A 20670-nucleotide genomic window follows, 5' to 3' on the forward strand; every position below is an offset into this window, starting at 1 on the left:
TGTAATTGTATTCCAGCTGTTTTGGGTAGTGAATACCAAATCTACCCAGCCCAATAAGGGCTTCAAACTTTGAATTAGGCTGATGTAACATGTTGTTCATTAGCTTCATTTTGGGCAGTTCTATAGGTGTCTGGAGCTGATTTGAACTCAAAATAAGTTGCCTTTTGCTGCCACTTGAGGGCAGTGAAATACTTGCTTGTAGTAGAGATGGAGGGTCCAGCTTTTCTTCCTTCTGAACTTTTTTAAACATGAATAGTTTCACCTCATTATGTGTTCATTGTACGGTTAGGAAAAATTTGACCATTTATAAAATACTTTTTATTGAATGAGTGACTCCATGGTTAAAATGAAGATTTAGAACTAGGCTCTTAAGTGGGTCATTAGACTGTTCTCTTAGGCGGTTTCTTTTCAACAGTGAGCATTAAACTCACGGCCAAACCCTTAGTGTTATGAGCATATTCATAATAGTTGTTTTCCTATCTCAGTACACTAGTAATACACTCCTAATTGTTTTATGCTGTCTCTGTGCTTGGCTACTGGGAAGTGAAGATAACCACTCCCCTTCAGCTGAAGATGATAATGAGGCCATAAACGTTGGCTAGCAAAACACTTCACTGCCTCCCTTTGAGAAGGAAGATAATGCTTCTTTTGAGGATACTTCTTAGTAGTAGTAGGACCACCTCACCTTTGAAGTGCTTGGCTTGTACTTTCTTCATGCTATCACTTTTACCTGGCCCTCTACAATATCAAAAGGAATCTGTACCAGAGTATACTAAAATAACTTAAATGTAAGTCAAATTGGTACAGATTTGTTGCCCAATGTGTTTGTGATGGTGCTGGTGCTTCATTTTTACTGAGACCATTTGAGCTTGCCATATGAAGAATCAAGAAGTCAAATGTGTTTTTGATGTTGATTGTCGGATTTCAATGGCTATGTCTCATTCCTCCAAATCTCATTTCAGCATAAAACACCTTGAACAATTAACAGCTTAAAAATGTAACATTAGTCTGATCTCCTGTGTCCTTTTCTTGCTTTAGAGGTCCAATCCCCTGGTGTTTAAACAAGCACACGCAAATCTTATTCTTAATTAACACGAGAGTTTAAAGCCCACCATCTTTTTTGGCTTGTGCTAGATTTGTGACATTGACAAGAGCCTAGAGCGTGTCCTGCCAAAAAAAGACGGCAGAGAATCTGAGTCGCTGCCTCTCTGAGAAGAGAGGAACATAGCGTTTCTGTGTTAATGTGCTTATGGGTCAGATTGTGTGGGCTTGGTGTGTTTTTTTATGACTGTTTTAATTTCAAGTGGCTCCAACTGGATCATGAACTTGTCTTTGTAATTAAGGCCTGTGTAGGATTGTGTGTGCGACGCACATGCCAGCACCTGGGGGGCCAGGTGCTCAGGCCTTCAAAGCAGAAGTGGAGAAATCTGAGCAGGAGAACTCTACCAGACTTAATAGGGAAATCTGAGGAAACAGATGGAGAAAGTGCCTTGATTACTCCAAAGATTAGTTTTTAGATGGTGTTGCTATTGAACTCTCTGACCAAAGGCTACCACTGGAGAAAGATTGAAAAGACCATGGAGTGTATGACTGTCTCCTCCAGGCCAGACTATGATGGTCTAAACAATCACAGCCCTCCCCTCCTGGAATTAAGAGTTGGGTCAGTGTCAGCTGTGTGCGTACTGGTAGCGAAATCAGGTGCAGGAGAGCAGAGATTTTTGAACAGGCGCACACTTTATTTAGGCAAAAGTGCAAAACAGTCACAATAATTTTGTTTAACAATAAACATCTTCGTGAAAAAACAAGACGTAAAAAACAAGCCAGTTTGGCGCGCCAACAATACACACATAACACAAACAATCTGACACAAAGACATGAAGGGGAACAGAGGAATAAATACATGTAGATTGACTGGGGAATGAAAACCAGGTGTGCAGGGAACAAAACAAATGGATACATGACAATGGAGCGGCGATGGCTAGAAAGCCGGTGACGTCGAACGCCGCCCGAACAAGGAGAGGAGCCGACTTGGCGGAAGTCGTGACAGTCAGTCCCTCGATGATGGAGGGATACTGTAAAAGTGAGTCACATAAAAAATATTGTTTCAGTGCTTGTTGTTGTACAATGAAGTTTAAACTATTTGAATACACAGGGACACGATATGAAGTGGCTTGAGGTACAGTATGTCAGCCATAACGCAATTTGGTACCTCCAATACCGCATGAACAAGTTGAGAGAAATTGAATGTTAGACTTCAGTGCTTGTACAATATATTAAGTCCAGAATGCGAACGCTTTGAATAGTGCAGAAGAAAGATGTGCTATATTACCTGTAAAACATATAAGGCAATGTTCATATGACCCCCTTTCAAACAGCCCCTTATTTACCACTTTCTTGCCTTCAGAAAGTATTCATGGCCCTTTACTTTTTACACATTTTGTTATGTTGCAAAGTGGGATTGAAATGGATTTATTTGTCCTTTTTTGTCAATGATCCACACGCATTGCTCTGTAATGTCAAAAGTGGGAGAAAAAAAACTGTTCTTATTAATGAAAAATTAAACAATAATATATCTTGATTCAACCCCCTGAGTCAATACGTTATAATGGTATTTGGCAGAGATTACAGCTGTGAGTGTTTTTGGGTAAGTCTCAAGACCTGGATGGACAATCTTTGCCCATTGTTCTTTTAAAGATTCTTCAAGTTCTGTCAAGTTGGTTGTTGATCATTGCTTGACAGTTTTGTCATAGATTTTTCAAGCTGATTTAAGTCAAAACTGTTACTAGACCACTCAGGAACATTCAATGACGTCTTGGTAAGCAACTCCAGTGTACATTTGGCTTTGACTATTAGGTTATTGTCCTGCTGAAAGGTGAATGTGTCTGTTGGAAAGCTGATTTTGCCTGTGCTTAGCGCTATTACATTTATTTTTATCCTAAATAACTAGTCCTTGTCGATGACAAGCATACCCATGCCATGATGCAGCTACCACCATGCTTGAAAATATTAAGAGTGGTACTCTGATGTGTTGTGTTAGATTTGCTCCAAACATAACGCTTTGTATTCAGGGCAAAAAGTTAATTTATTTGGCACATTTTTTTGCAGTATCTTTGTGGTGACTGGGTGTATTGATACACCATCACAAACTTAATTGATAACTTCGCCATGCACAAAGGGGTATTCAGTGTCTGCTTTTTTTTCATCTTCACCCATCTTCTAATAGGTGTCTTTCGCGAGGCATCAGAAACTGATTATTACAACTACTACTATGGAGCAGACTACTACCAGGGTGATGGTGTGGCTACAGACACCCAGTGGCCCGTGACACCTGAGGGGCAGGAAGCCACTGATGCCTCAAAAAGATAAAACTGCAAAACATGTGACATAATACAGACAAATGCTTTCAAAACAAATAGCTTAGTTTAAAAAATGCAGACGCTTTGAATAGTACAGAAAGTTTCAACAATTTTACCCATTTCAGACAGAAGATGTGCTATATGTGCTATATTACCTGTATTACCTGGTTGAATCTGTGCTTGAAATTCACTTCGCAAATGAGGTACCTTATAGATAATTGTATGTGTGTGTGGTACAGAGATCGGGTAGTCATTCAAAAATCATGTTAACCACTACTATTTGACATGTTAAGCAAGTTTTTACACCTGTACTTATTTAGGCATTTTTTAAAAAATGTATTTGTAAAACATTTCAAAAAACAAATCCACTATGGGTTATTGTGTCTAGATCAGTGACACCAAATCTCAATTGAATAATTTTTAAATTAATGCTGTAACACATGTGGAAGTCATATTTTATACATATTAGTGGGTAACTGGCAAATTGGGAGGGTTGTGGGGGAGCTTTAAACCATGGGGGCTATTTGCATTTCAAATTAGGGTGGTGTTAAACAATGTTAGTGTTAATGAATTTACCTGCAAAAAAAGAAGATACAAAATGTTCACAGACCGTTTAGGTCTTTAGGTGGCTTTTAATTTACCATGTTTTTTTTAAATTTTTTTTTACCTCCTACCCCTTTCAGATATATGAAACAGCTGGTATAAAAGAGCAGGCATGGTAAATGAGTGTGATTTTAGTCTGTATGAGAGAGATATTTGAGTACACAGGGACACGATAAGAAGTGGCTTGAGGTATGTCAGACATGACCCATTTGGCACCTCCAACACCGCATTAACAATTTCCAAAACTACTCAATTGTACTTGAAGATAGAAGCCATTCTTGTTGACTTGACTCTTATATAGTAGATGCATGGATCTTCCTCCCAAGGTTTTGTGTTAAAGATTTTCAGTCCCATGTCTTTGTATTTATATAGGTTCAAGAGCAGGGCAGCCTAACTATTCCCACACATCATAAGAGGAATGAGAGAATGCTTGCACTGAACAATGCCATTAATAACGTCGTGACATTTGTAGTAGTATGCATGCTTCAGTTGGCCTGGTAAACAACTAATTTATCTAACCCATCAGGCCCCCAGTGATCTGAAATGTTCTTGTCAGATGTCCAGCTTTTATTTTTAGATTTTCTTTTACAAATCACTATGTTTCATACCAAAGGTCAACCAATGCCAATTTTGCCACAATTCAGGGTTTTGGGTGTTCCCATAATCACCTCTTATGTAATGGGTTTTAAAGTAGTTACAGAGGCAGTTCTCACTTACAGTTGAAGTTGGAAGTTTACATACACTTAGGTTGGAGTCATTAAAACTTGTTTTTCAACCACTCCACAAATATCTTGTTAACAAACTATAGTTTTGGCAAGTCGGTTAGGACATCTACTTTGTGCATGAAACAAGTCATTTTTCCAACAATTGAATACAGACAGATTATTTCACTTATAATTCACTGTATGACAATTCCAGTGGGTCAGAAGTTTACATACACTAAGTAGACTGTGGCTTTAAACAGCTTGGAAAATTCCAGAAAATGATGTCATGGCTTTAGAATCTTCTGATAGGCTAATTGACATAATTTGAGTCAATTGGAGGTGTACCTGTGGATGTATTTCAAGGCCTACCTTCAAACTCAGTGCCTCTTTGCTTGACATTATGGGAAATTCAAAAGATATCAGCCAAGACCTTAGAAAAAAATTGTAGACCTCCACAAGTCTGGTTCATCCTTGGGAGCAATTTCCAAACGCCTGAAGGTACCACGTTCATCTGTACAAACAATAGTATGCCAGTATCAACACCATGGGACCACGTAGCTGTCAAACCGCTCAGGAAGGAGATGCGTTCTGTCTCCTAGAGATGAAATTACTTTGTGCAAAAAGTGCAAATCAATCCCAGAACAACAGCAAAGGACCTTGTGAAGATGCTGAAGGAAACAGGTACAAAAGTATCTATATCCACAGTAAAACAAGTCCTATATTGACATAACCTGAAAGGCCGCTCAGCAAGGAGGAAGCCACTGCTCCAAAACCGCCATAAAAAGCCAGACGACAGTTTGCAACTGCACAGGGGGACAAAGATCATACTTTTTTGGAGAAATGTCCTCTGGTCTGATGAAACAAAATATAACTGTTTGGCCATAATAACCATTGTTATGTTTGGAGGAAAAAGGGGGAAGCTTGCAAGCCGAAAAACACCATCACAACCGTGAAGCACGGGGGTGGCAGGATCATGTTGTGGGGGTGCTTTGCTGCAGGAGGGAATGGTGCACTTCACTGGGCAGAACTGAAAATGTATTTGGCTAAGGTGAATGTAAACTTTGACTTCAACTGCATGTACCTTGTATCAGACAGTTTCCATGACAAATGCAGAGTATTGAGATAACACAGACTGTAAAAACCAAGTCTTCTCACCACCACTGACAAACGTCAGTCTAAGAGATGTGGATACTGAAACAAAACCAATTTATAAGTTGACCAACACTGAAAGAGAAAAGCAATTGGCTTCTGCTGGAGTGGAGAACGACTCAAGCCAATATCTCGAAGGCGTGGCATGTGGCAATGAGCCAACTCCTCAGTCCTAATATGATGTGCCATTTAGCAGATGCTTTTATCCAAAGCGACGTACTGTCATAAGTGCATACATTTTACATACAGGTGGTCCTGGGAATCATACCCGCTATCCTGGCATGCTCTATCAACTGAGCTACAGAGGACCCCTGAGCTACAGAGGTCCTGAATCCATAGTTCTGTCTCTTTTAGGCTGAAAGGCTCTTTAGTCAGCCCATCTGGGTATTGATTGTTGAGTCATCATCTCCTTTGTTTTTCCATAGGTGGATTCATTCAGACAGCTTCAGCGCTGCGTTCTCACCTCACATGGAATCTGAGACCATCCCTACCAGTCTAAAACATTGTAAATATACCCACTCTTCTCTGTCATTCACATGGCTCATTACCTTCAGCGGCTAACTAAGGAAATACATTAATCTCAGCCTTCTCTTTCTGCCGTATCTGCAACCCAGACAGCAAGACACACACACGGTTCATTCCACAGCCTTGCTTAAGGTGTTGATGCAAGACCGTGCATGACATCCATGTGTTCATGTGTGAGGGTTTATGCATGTTCATGACCAAGTCTGAATGATTATGTAGCTCATCTGATCGTCATATTTCAAAATGGAATTATGATTTAGAATTATAGAATTAAAACATAGGTGAGTGACTTCAATATTGTCCTCCTTAGTCACATGCTTAGGCCAACCAACGTAGTCGTAGGATGTGCTGATGTGGGATATTGTTTTTTTAGTAAGTATTGTCCAGAAGGTCACACATTTAAATCGGCAATGGCCAGGAGCCAGGAATCCAGACAAGCAATCATAATACTGGAGATAAACATTCTCTCTCTCTTCTCTCTTCTCTCAATTTAAAAAGCTTTATTGGATGTTTACATTGCCAAAGCAATGCCAAGAAATAAACAACCAGAAATTAACAGTAAACAGAACACTCACAAAAGTTTCAAAATTATATAGACATTTCAAATATTATATTATTGGTTATTTACAGTGTTGTCTCTCTTTCTCAAATCAAATCACATTTATTTATAAAGCCCTTTTTACATCAGCAGATATCAGTGCTTATACAGAAACCCAGCCTACAACCCCAAACAGCAGGTAGCGCAGGTCAACTAATGTTGAATACTAATCGTTACTAGTGAGATTCCAATAACCAATCATATTATATTATATAGTGATATGTTTAAAAGTTGACAGCTATTACAAATCAGTTGTCAGAAGCTGCACAAAAAGCAGTTTATATTCTATGTTAGTCCCTCTCCTAACCTCACGTTCTACACCAGTGGGCGCCAACATGTTGAAAAGGAGCTGGAACAGAACGTGAAGAGCTACCGCCATTCTATGGAAGAAAAACAAACTTTCAAATCGTCATGAGAAGTTATATAAAACTTAACTAAAAAGAGAAAACTGGATATAGTATTTACCATTTGCCCGGCTAGTCTATTGTCCTGTCCCCGTGAGCCTGGTGCTGTAGTTAAAGTGTAAAGCATTTTGACTAAGTTTTCTTTTCTTATTCCTGTAAGAGATTAAAGCCAAGCACTATATTAATATTTATGTGAAAAGATACTCATGGTATATATATTGTGTGATCCTGTTTGTAAAACAGGTCAGGTTTTGGGGATTTTGTTCCACCAAGGATGGCGAGCTGCCCGAACCAAGGACATCCGTAAGAAAATGTGCCTTTTCCTTGGAGGACCCTGAATTTGCACTGCCATACTATGGTGTTGTAGGATTATTTGTTGCAAGACATCATTGCACCATGCATTTCAGTGGGACTGTCATAAGAACCTACCACATTTAAACACCTTACAGTGTTTATTGTTTATTTATTAACACAAACACAGCCAGTGACTCACATTTGATTCAATCTCATAGTGGTTTATAAGTCAATATTTGTGAATTGGGTTGTGTTTTCCTATGGTTTCAAGTTTTATTGTATTTCTATTGAAGTTTGCATATTGAAAGCTCTCATATTAAAATAGAGTGGGGTGCACCATAGTAAACTATAGGTGGGATATATGGTTGATATATCAGTATATTATACTGTTGATGTATTGAAAACATATTGAGCACATTGCACAAATGTCACATATCAATATTTACTCAAGATTATTAGAATTTGAGCAATAAGAGCTATCTATGTCTTACATGGCAAGATATGGCCCTGCCTCTTGTCAGAGTGGTGAATGGAGGGCTAATTTCACAGGTATTAGGCAGTACAGTCGTGGCCAAAAGTTTTGAGAAAGTCTGCTGCCTTAGTTTGTATGATGGCAATTTGCATATACTCCAGAATGTTATGAAGAGTGATAAGATGAATTGCAATTAATTACAAAGTCCCTCTTTGCCATGCAAATGAACTGAATCTACAAAAAACATTTCCACTGCATTTCAGCCAAGCCACAAAAGGACCAGCTGACATCATGTCAGTGATTCTCTCATTAACACAGGTGTGAGTGTTGACAAGGATAAGGATGGAGATCACTCTGTCATGCTGATTGAGTTCAAATAACAGACTGGAAGCTTCAAAAGGAGGGTGGTGCAGGGAATCATTGTTCTCCCTCTGTCAATCATGGTTACCTGCAAGGAAACACGTGCCATCATCATTGCTTTGCACAAAAAGGGCTTCACAGGCAAGGATATTGCTGCCAGTAAGATTGCACCTAAATCAACCATTTATCGGATCATTAAAAACTTAAATTGCTGCGGTTCAATTGTTGTGAAGAAGGCTTCAGGGTGCCCAAAAAAGACCAGCAAGCGCCAGGACCGTCTCCTAAAGTTGATTCAGCTGCGGGATCGGGGCACCACCAGTACAGAGCATGCTCAGGAATGGCAGCAGGCAGGTGTGAGTGCATCTGCACGCACAGTGAGGCGAAGGCTTTTGCGGGATGGCCTGGTGTCAAGAAGGGCAGCACAGAAGACACTTCTCTCCAGGAAAAACATCAGGGACAGATTGATATTCTGCAAAAGGTACAGGGATTGGACTGCTCAGGCCTGGGGTAAAGTCATTTTCTCTGATGAATCCCCTTTCCGATTGTTTGGGTTATCTGGAAAAAAGCTTGTCCAGAGAAGACAAGGTGAGCACCACCATCAGTCCTGTGTCATGCCAACAGTAAAGCATCCTGAGACCATTCATGTGTGGGGTTGCTTATCAGCCAAGGGAGTGGGCTCACTCACCATTTTGCCTAAGAACACAGCCATGAATAAAGAATGGTACCAACACATCCTCCGAGAGCAACTTCTCCCAACCATCCAGGAACAGTTTGGTGATGAACAATGCCTTTTCCGGCAAAAGTGTAAACTAAGTGGCTCGGGCAAGAAAACATCAATATTTTGGGTCCATGGCCAGGAAACTCCCCAGACCTTAATCCCATTGAGAACTTGTGGTCAATCCTCAAGAGGCGGGTGGACAAACAAAAACCCACAAATTCTGACAAACTCCAAGCATTGGTTATGCAAGAATGGACTGCCATCAGTCAGGATGTGGCCCAGACGTTAATTGACAGCATGCCAGGGCGGATTGCAGAGGTCTTGAAAAAGAAGGGTGAACACTGCAAATATAGACTCTTTGCATCAATTTCATGTAATTGTCAATAAAAGCCTTTGACACTTATGAAATGCTTGTAATTATACTTCAGTATTCCATAGTAACATCTGACAAAAATATCTAAAGACACTGAAGCAGCAAACTTTGTGGAAATTAATATTTGTGTCATTCTCAACACTTTTGGCCACGACTGTACAGTGATGATGGGACAGTTCGCACTAGGGTAGAATGGGGGGGTTGATCCTTCTCCATCCCCTTAATAATCTCAATAGTTGGCAGACGTTTCGTCTGTCCAGAGATGCTCCTTTAATGAGCATGCATGTGGAGGCTCATGTGGTAGCTTAGAAAGGAAGGCCAGGATTTAAGAAATAAACTTAAAATTGAAGTGGGTGATGCGTTTTGGCACATTAATTCAAAGCAATCAAAAATAAAATCTACTGCAGCAGGTTAAGTTGCATGCTTACCATGTTCTCTCACTGTGGATTTTGATTTAGTCTCTCAACAGGATATTTTAGCTTTCCTTGAACTTGGTTTTTAATCATGCGTTTTTTAAGTTTCTGCATGAGAGATCTCAGACTCTGGCATAAACAAACCCCTTGGTGGTCAGTCAGTGATTAGGGAGAGAGATTCACTGGGGCAGTATTGGATATCATAAAATTAGCAAACTAGTAGTGAGGTGTAACGGGACATGGTTCTGTAAACCACACTTGTATGATGAGTAACTCTGCCTGAGACTTGAAGACTTGTGTTAGCTTCCTGAGTGAATGCCTAGGCTTTATCTCAGTGGGCTAACACAGTCTTGTGCCCACAAGGGCAATGTTGTTACATTCATTGGCAACATTGTTAGGATTGGAAGAGGAAAGCATTACCATGGTAAATTGCTAGGCCTACATGTCTAACTTTATCATGAGTCTATAAATAGCAGCAATGGCATCTGATGCAACCTAAAACATCAATAGACAACCACCTCCCTATTGTTTTAACCCAGATCCCAATTAGGCTCATTAAAGCAGCATATGCTAAGGCTGAGTTGTGTTTTAATTGGGTTCATTAGGCACTCAGAATGTTTTCTCTTTCTTGTCATGCATCAGTCAGCAGAGTGTTTGGCTGCTTGGTGCGGCTGAACACTTTGTAAGTCTTAAATCGCATAATTAATATTCTCTGCTGGTCCACGTCCACTCCCTGGCCTAATGCAACAGCTACCTTTTTGGGGAAAACAGGTTCATTGGCAAATTGAGAGTAGCATTTTACTCTATTTTATATATACTTTTCGAGGTACTGGGTGTGACTGATAATGTTATTATGTTAATGAGAGTAGTGACTGATCGCTAGCTAGCTAATATGACTTATCATTTTATGATTTTTCTTGTTGGATTCCATGTAGCGACTCTCGATTCCACATTGATTGACAGGGGTGATACACACAGTGGCAGTGCACAGCACAGCATCTTGACAGTCCAAGCACTGCTCAGTTCTGCCTAGTGTCAAGCTGGTATTTATGAAAGAAACTGGAGTCGATTCTAATGCCTGTCTGGGAATAATGAATCTGCAAGCTGGTTATGTGGCGCAAGGAGAAGTCGAGAGCGTGGGGTATTGGTGATTGTAAAACATGCATGACCTATAAACAGTTGCTTTGCTACAAGGCTTTTTGGGTGTTTTGAGAAATTCTAATGACAAAAACGTGGCTGCAGTGAAAATGAAACAGAAATGACTGTTTGTACTCAGACTTGGTTTATAATGGCCCAGGTTCATTGTGCCGCATCGATTTTCTTTTATTTACACATTTGCACTGCCAACTTGATTATTCAACAAAAATGTGCACAGGGTAAATATGGGGGGATAGGATTGTCAATGATTAGGGACAGTAAAGACTTCATACAGTGCCTTCGGTAAGTATTCAGACCCCTTGACTTTTTCCACATTTTGTTAGCTTACAGCCTTATTCTAAAATTGATTTAATAGTTTTTTTTCCCCTCATCAATCTACACACAATTTCAGGGAGTTTTTCCCATTCTTCTCTGCAGATCCTCTCAAGCGCTGTTGGGTTGGATGGGGAGCGTCGCTGCGCAGCTAATTTCAGGTACACAACTATTTTAATTTCTCTTCAGAAATTGTTGATTGGGTTCCAGTCCCGACTCTGGCTGGGCCACTCAAGGACTTTCAGAGACTTGTCCCAAAGCCACTCCTGCGTTGTCTTGGCTGTGTGCTTAGGGTCATTGTCCTGTGTGAAGGTGAACCTTCGCTCCAGTCTGAGGTCCTGAGCGCTCTTAAACACATTTTCATCCAGGATCTCTCTGTACTTTGCATCGTTCACCTTTGCCTCGATCCTGACTAGTCTCCCAGTCCCTTCCGTCAAAAAACATCCCCACAGCATGATGCTGCCCCCACCATGCTTCACCGTAGGGATGGTGCCAGGTTTCCTCCAGAAGTGATGCTTGGCATTCAGGCCAAAGAGTTCAATCTTGGTTTCATCAGACCAGAGAATCTTGTTTCTCATGGTTTGAGAGTCTTTAGGTGCCTTTTGGCAAACTCCAAACGGGCTGTCATGGTGCCTTTTACTGAGGAGTGGCTTCTGTCTGGCCACTCTACCATAAAGGCCTGACTTGTGGACTGTTGCAAAGATGGCTGTCCTTCTGGAAGGTTCTCCCATCTCCACAGAGGAACTCTTGAGCTCTGTCAGAGTGACCATCGGGTTCTTGGTCACCTCCCTGACCAAGGCCCTTCTCCTCCGATTGCTAAATTTGGCTGGACGACCAGCTATAGGAAGAGTCTTGGTGGTTCCAAATTTCTTCCATTTAAGAGTGATGGAGGCCACTGTGTTCCTGGGGAACTTCAATGCTGCATAAATGTTTTGGTACCCATCCCCAGATCTCTGCCTCAAGGCAATCCTGTCTCGGAGCTCTACGGACAATTCCTTCAATCTCATCGCCTGGTTTTTGCTCTGGCATGCACCGTGAAATGTGGGACCTTATATAGACAGCTGTGTGCCTTTCCAAATCATGTCCAATCAGTTGAATTTACCACAGGTGGACTACAATCAAGTTGTAGAAACATCTCAAGGATGATCTATGGAAAAAGGATGCACCTGAGCTCAATTTCGATTTTCAGAGCAAAGGGTCTGAATACTTATGTAAATAAGGTATTTCTGTTTCTTATTATGGGGTATTATGTGTAGATTGCTGAGGATTTTAAAATTAATTAATCAATTTATTATTAATTTGATTTATTAATCAATTTTAGAATAAGGCTGTAACGTACCAAATGTGGAAAACGTCAAGCGGTCTGAATACTTTCCGAAGGAATTGTGTATGAATAGGAATATGTCATTTTAATACTCCTCTTGTTCACCCTGGAAATATTGACATTTGCAACAGGTTACAATTACGATAATAAGCCTGTTGGTTTTCTCCCATGCTTCTGTCAAGACACAGCAAACACCTGTGGCTCAACAACAGTAGTGAGGAGGGGCACCTGTAGTGAGGAGGGCCACCTGTAGGGTGGGGATGATGTAATCAGGTCAGCGCCAGGGGAAAATGTTTGCTGTCACAGTTAAAGGCCATGGCACAATAACCGTTTCCACACCAAGGTGGCTTGACGTGTTGATTCATCTTTTTTTCTATATCCTCTAATCTCAAGCTCGTCAGCCTCCTCTTGTAGTTTCACGTCAACTTCCTAGGAGTGTGTGTGTGTGTGTGTGTGTTCTGTGACCCTCAACAAATAAATGTGCTGCCTGTCCAGAATGCTTAGGGCATATTGTTTGGGTCAATAGCTGTCATAGTTCCCAGCTCATGCCACATCGCAAATAGGAAGTCTGCTATCAACAGTCAAAAAGCATCAACCTCAACACAAACCTTCAACACAGCATATTTCTTGTTTTGTTTTTACACGCTATACATCTTTTAAAACTACTGCAAATACGAGGTGGGATGTAAGAGAGCTAAAGGAGAGTCAGTGTGTGTGTTTGTTCCAAGTGTGAGCTTGTTTGTCCAACTTGATTTGGTACACTAACTCATTGTTGGTGCTCCCGAGTGGCGCAGTGGTCTAAGGCACTGCATCTCATGGTTAGAGGCGTCACTACAGACCCTGTTTCAATTCCAGGCTGTATCATAACCAGCCGTGATTGGGAGTCCCATAGGGTGGCACACAATTGGCCCAGTGTAGTCAGGTTAGGGTTTGGCCGGGGTAGGCCGTCATTGTAAATTAGAATTTGTTATCGGACCCTTTTTTAAATTTTTGCCTAAAATGACATACCCAAATCTAACTGGCTGTAGCTCAGGACCTGAAGCAAGGATATGCATATTCTTGATACGATTTCAAAGGAAACACTTTGAAGTTTGTGGAAATGTGAAATTAATGTAGGAGAATATAAGACATTAGATCTGGTAAAAGGTAATACAAAGATTTTTGTATATTTTTTTGTTCCATCATCTTTGAAATGCAAGAGAAAGGCCATTATCTGACCAAGGACTCTAGGTGCAATTTAGATTTTGGCCACTAGAAGGCAGCAGTGTATGTCCAAAGTTTTAGACTGATCCAATGAACTATTGTATTTATGTTCAAAATGTTGTATCAAATCTGCCCAAATGTGCCTAATTGGGCAATATATACATATATATACATTTCAAGTACATAACTGTGCACTCTCTTCAAACAATAGCATGGTATGTTTTCATAGTAATAGCTAATGTAAATTGGACAGTGAAATTAGATTAACAAGCATTTTAGCTTTCTGCTCATATAAGATATATCTATGTTCTGGGAAATGTTCTTGTTACTTACAAGCTTTGCTCAGACCACTGCTGCCAACAAAGGGAAAAGAGTACATCTTGCATGTTTGGCTGACCATATAGTATAATAGCATAAACATACTCATCTGAATTCATAAGGTGTAACATGCAGACTTTGAGGGACGATGTACTTCTTCACTTCACGCCATCTGTTTTCACCTCTAACCTACCTCGAGGTTCTCCCTCACATTCAGCTGTAACTGCAATCAATATCCAGTCCACTGGCTGGATTCACTTACTTAGTTCAAAAGCTGGAGGCGAAAGCAGTATTTCCAATACTTTGTATAGTGGGAGAGTTGTTTAGAAGTGGGATACGTGAAGTGTGAGATCCATCACATTTGAACCATATCCATAAGAAATCCTGGCATATGCTACATTTTGGCGCTTGGCTGCGTTGTGGATTTTCGATTAGCAACTCTTTAGTGTTTACAGATGCTGGGCTTAATTAAAGTAATGACTGAGACACAGCTCAGACTCTAAGAGGAGTGAATAATTAATAATATCAATTTTAAACATGGTGTGGGGTGCTAATATAATATTTGAATATATTTAAATAAATTGCCAGTGGTGAAAATGGTTTCTGGACCATTGCATTCATTTAGCATAAGTTTAGTAAACAAACTATATATCACCATCAATGTTTTTCTCGTAGATTTTAATTGGCTACTGGAGAGCTGGTCCAACTCAAACAGTGTTATCTAGGGGGACTAAATGTTTGCGCTCTCAGATGTATCTTTTCCCCTCGTCCTTGTTAAAATGGTGGCAGAGAGGGGTCTTCTTCTTCACGCCAAGGGGTCACTGTGGTCTTATGGGTTTCACCACAGAGAAGACACACGGGGTGAACTAATGACAGTGCCCAAATGAGCAGAGCCAACCCTGGGCCGCTGAGCACACAGTGGCAGAGTTAACCACAGCTATCAAGGAAACTGTAGGACGGCCATTTTGGAGCTTTCAGGGGGCCCGAAACTGACAGTTGGAGCAATCATTATTAGCATAATCAGGGCCATACAGGAGATATGGTAGATGGCACCTTGTTTGGAGGGGTGACTCAACGTTGACATCAATCTTGAAGGATTACATTGAAAACCTGCTCTAACTCTTTTTTTTCAATGTATGGATTTCGAGGGTTTTGAGTGCTCAGGTGACTGTAGTATGATTCGATGGTAAGTTCAGCAATAAGAACATGGATCAAATTATGTGACAGGTGTTTGTAGCGAGGAGCTTGTCGTTTAAGGAGAGGCAACAAGGTGACCTGGGGAAAGAGAGGTGGAAGCTCTTGAGCTGCAAATGAATGACGAATATCAGGAAAGACTAATGAGTTTTTCCATCTCTTTTCTGAGGTTATTGTTTTTTTAAAGTTTTTTTATCTCAAGTAAATTTGAGTCAAGAATCCTCTCCAAACTATAGTAAGGCCTCCCAGCTCAGCACTGAAGTGATGACAGTACCAGATACTGAATGTCCGTGATGAGAATATAACAATAGCTGTTGATTATGTTGCATTCTATGGCCGCTACAATGGTACAATCACCAGGGACTGTTGGACTCTGTTCTGCTCATATTCATCCAATTTAACCCTTCACCAATATACAGTACAGCGTACCCGAGATAGTGTGTTTTGTGAGCACTCAGCCGAGTTTCTATACCATTTGTGTAGGTAGCTCTTATGAATGCAGGACTTGAAGGGACCAATGAGCCTAATGCTCAGTCACATCTCCATTCTGCCAGACTCCCAGGTGTGAGTGATGTATGTTCACTCGGGCACTTATCAACCTCCAGTGACGAAACTGCCAATTACCTCCCTTTGTTAAAGTGAACACCAAAGCCTGGCTTACTCCAAACAAACTGGATTATATTGTTGCTTACCGTTATTACTCAGGGGAAGTGAAACCGCAGTCATACTTAATAAAGGTAAAGCTGTGCTCACAAAAACACCTCCTCAACAATAGCCCAGCTGCACGCACCAAAACAGTCGGACATCCAACTGCCCATTTTGCTTCTCTGCCGGTCCTTCCTGCAGGCATTTCCATAGGTTATAGGAAGACATATCCTTATGGTAACTCATCAAATAAGACCACATTTTGTCTGACATATTTGCAAAGAGAGGAGAGTAACTCTCTCTCCTCTATTTTCTTGTTAATAAAAAGAGAAGTGCTCACTCTCGGATGAGAGTTGGAGCATTTTAATAATAAGGACGACTAAGCCGATGGAGCTTGTGGACGTCTGTTTCTGAGAAGTGTCTAGCTGTTCAAAAAACAGTCACGAATTTCTCACATTCAGGTTCCTGTTCACTGTTCCTCTCTTTGGCAGATGGTAAGATTTCCAGATGATAAATAAACACTCAAATTTGAAATCTGGTACGTGTCAAAAGGTGTTTTTGGGGGAAAAGTTGGTCCCACTTTACAATGAACCGGGGGAAAAACATATGTACTTACATAGTAATTACATAGGCAGGTAGGCTACAGTGAAACTACAGAGTGGTTACCCAGTGGTGTAAAGTACTTGAGTAAAAATACATAAAAGTACTAAAGTCATTTTTTAGAGTATCTATACTTCACTTGACTATTTATATTTTGACAACTTTTACTTTTACTTCACTACATTCCTAAAGAAAATGATGTACTTTTTACTCCATATATTTTTCCTGACACCCAAAACTACTCATTACATTTTGAATGCATAGCAGGACAGGAAAATGATCCAATTCACACACTTATCAAGAGAACATCCCTACTGCCTCTTATCTGGCAGACTCACAAAACACACATGCATCATTTGTAAATTATGTCTGAGTGTTGGAGTGTGGCCCTGGCTATCCGTAAATTAAAAAACAAGAAAATGGTGACTTCTGGTTTGCTTAATATAAGGAATTTGAAATGATTTATACTTTTCCTTTTGATACTTAAGTATATTTTAGCTATTTACATTTATATATGTAAAACTTATATATATAAAAAGTAGTGGGGCGGCAGGGTAGCCTAGTGGTTAGAGCGTTGGACTAGTAGCCAAAAAAAGTTGCAAGTTCAAATCCCCCAGCTGACAAGGTACAAATCTGTCGTTCTGCCCCTGAACAGGCACGTAACCCACTGTTCCTAGGCAGTCATTGAAAATAAGAATTTGTTCTTAACTGACTTGCCTAGTTAAATAAAGGTAAAACCAAATACTTTTACTCAGGTAATATTTTACTTGGTGACTTTACTTTACTTTACTTGAGCCATTATTAAGGTATCTTTACTTTTACTCAAATATGACAATTGGGTACTTTTTCCACCACTGTGGTTACCTATAGTTACATAGTGCTTAAAACGGTTATCTGTTTTTAGCTTGCACAATTGAAACATTCACAAATAAAAATGGACCTAATTGAATGTAATGCAGTCATTCTAGGGTGAGATGATTCAAGCTGGGAAGAGGATATTTACAAAAAACTTACTTGACATACACAGAGTGTACAAAACATTAAGGACACCTGCTCTTTCCATGACATAGACTGACCAGGTGAATCCAGGTGAAAGCTGTGATCCCTTATTGATGTCACATGGTAAATCCACTACAGTCAGTTTAGATGAAGAGGAGGTTTACAGGTTAAAAAACTATTTTTAAGCCCTGAGAAATGGATTGTGTATGTGTGCCATTCAGAGGGTGAAGGGGGGGGGGGCTGTTCTAGAGTCTAGATGATCTGTGGCAGGCTGACAGAATCTTGGAACCTCAGACGACACTCGGCCCCCTAGTTCTATGGCACACAGGGCAGTGGTTCAGTGCACAAATGTGATGGCGTCTCTTGGGCTCTGAAAGGCGTTCAAGTGGGCACAGCATTCACGCTCCAGTGGCCAACTGTCCCGGGGTGTCACAACAGACCTGGCTGGCATGGATTAGAGGTGACACTCACTGGACCGTCCACCTGGCTGGAAAAAAGTCAAGTCGCTAGCTACTACAGTCCATTCAGAAACTATTCAGACCCCTTGACTTTCCCCCATTTTGTTATGTTACAGCCTTATTCTAAAAAGGATTCAATAGTTTTTTCCCTCAACAATCTACACACAATACCCCATAATGACAAAGCAAAAACACGTTTTTATTTTTTAAAAAACATAAGTATTCAGACCCTTAACTCAGTAATTTGTGAAAGCACCTTTTGCAACGATTACAGCCTTGCACCTTCTTGGGTATGGCGCTACAAGCTTGGCACACCTGTATTTGGGGAGTTTCTCACATTCTTCAAGCTCTGTCAGGCTCGATGCACAGCTATTTTCAGGTCTCTCCAGAGATGTTAGATCGGGTTCAAGTCGTGCTTTGTTTGGGCCATTCAAGGACATTCAGAGATTTGTCCCGATGCCACTCCTGCGTTGTTGCCTTGGCTGTGCTCTTATGGTCGTTGTCCTTTTGGAAGGTGAACCTTCACCCCAGTCTGAGGTCCTGAGCGCTCTGGAGAAGGTTTTCATCCAGGATCTCTCTGTACTCCGTTCATCTTTCCCTCGATCCTGACTAGTCTCAGTCCTTGCTCCTCAAAAACATCCCCACAGCATGATGCTGCCGCCACCATGCTTCCCCATAGGGATGGTGACAGGTTTCCTCCAGACTTGATGCTTAGCATTCAGGCCAGAGTTCAATCTTCGTTTCATCAGACCAGAGAATCTTGTTTCTCATGGTCTGAGAGTCCTTTAGGTGCCTTTTGGCAAACTCCAAACAGGCGGTCATGTGCCTTTTACTGAGGAGTGGCTAATGTCTGGCCACTCTACCATAAAGGCCTGATTGGTGGAGGGCTGCAGAGATGGTTGTCCTTCTGGAAGGTTCTCCCATCTCCACAGAGGAACTCTTGAGCTCTGTCAGAGTGAACATTGGGTTCTTGGTCACCTCCCTGACCAAGGCCCTTCTCCTCCGATTGCTCAGTTTGGCTGGGCGGCCAGCTCTAGGAAGAGTCTTGGTGGTTCCAAACTTATTCCATTTAAGAATGATGGAGGCCGCTGTGTTCTTGGGGACTATCAATGCTGCAGACATGTTTTGGTACCCTTCCCCAATCTGTGCCTTGACACAATCCTGTCTCGGAGCTCTACGGACAATTCCTTCGACCTCATGACTTGGTTTTTGCTCTGACATGCACTGTCAACTGTGGGACCTTATAGGCAGGTGTGTGCCTTTCCAAATCAACTCCAATCAATTGAATTTACCACAGGTGGACTCCAATCAAGTTGTAGAAACGTCTCAAGGAGGATCAATGGAAACAGGATGGACCCAAGCTCAATTTCGAGTCTCATAGCAAATGGTCTGAATACTTATGGAAATTTTTTTCGCTATTTCATTATGGGGTATTGTGTGTTGATTGAGGCAAAACATTTATTTACTCCATTTTAGAATAAGGCTGTAACGTCACAAAATGTGGAAAAAGGGATGGGGTCTGAATACTTTCTGAATGCACTGTATGCACCAATGTTTTGACTAACAAAGTTGCAATTTGATGTGTTGACTAAAATAGTAAGACTGATTAGATTGAGGAAGGATATGAATAAGATATCCATAAGATAAGGTGATATTGTATTGTAATTTGGTTGAAATACCTCTTTGCAAAATGCAATACACCCCAGCCAAATTGGAGAGATATATTTTCCCAGTCTTCCACAGGGACTTGAAGTGCTCACAGAGCCATAAGAATGTGTGACTAGCTCAGAATTGTATTCATGATTCCTTAGTAAAACACCCCTTTCCAGCCTCACTCCTTTTGCCCCACTTCTCTAGTGCTCTTTATTAGGGAAAAACTCAATCTCCCTTGAGGGTGAATTAGCCGGCGAGAAGTCAAAGTAGCTTTGCACATTGGCACATTCAATATTACTTAATGTAACGGCTCTATGAGTAATGCACATATATTACTGCCACTAGGTCTGCTGGGAGAAAAGGGAGGCATGGTAAAAAGCTAAAGCTTCCTTCAGAGGCAGTATTTGCAATCACATTTGAGTGACTTCGGTGGAGGAATGGACGGTCTGACGCAACTGTCTTTGTACGGAGCTAAGTTCTGTCATTAGGGAGTCCTTAGGACTCCGATGTAGTATGTGAAGTTGGGAACAAAGACCTAGGGACCTTTTTAATGTTTATTCTGACTGTGTTTGGCTTGTGTGCACAACGGTGCGACTGCAGGAGAAACCAATTAGGGAAAAAGAAACAGACCATGAAGGCTGGGTTTAGACAGGCAGCCAAATTCAGATTTTTTTTCCCCACATTGATCTTTTGACCAATCACATCAGATCGTTTTCAGAGCTGATCTGATTGGTCAAAAGACCAATTACTGAAAAAATATCAGAATTGGATTGCCTGTCTAAACGCAGCCTCTGTTCCTAACAATGTATCAGTTTGACCCCCAGTAAAACAGCATCA

Source organism: Oncorhynchus mykiss, chromosome 19 (assembly GCF_057628025.1).
Source record: "Oncorhynchus mykiss isolate SJ-2025 chromosome 19, ASM5762802v1, whole genome shotgun sequence".
Taxonomy (NCBI): Eukaryota; Metazoa; Chordata; class Actinopteri; order Salmoniformes; family Salmonidae; genus Oncorhynchus; species Oncorhynchus mykiss.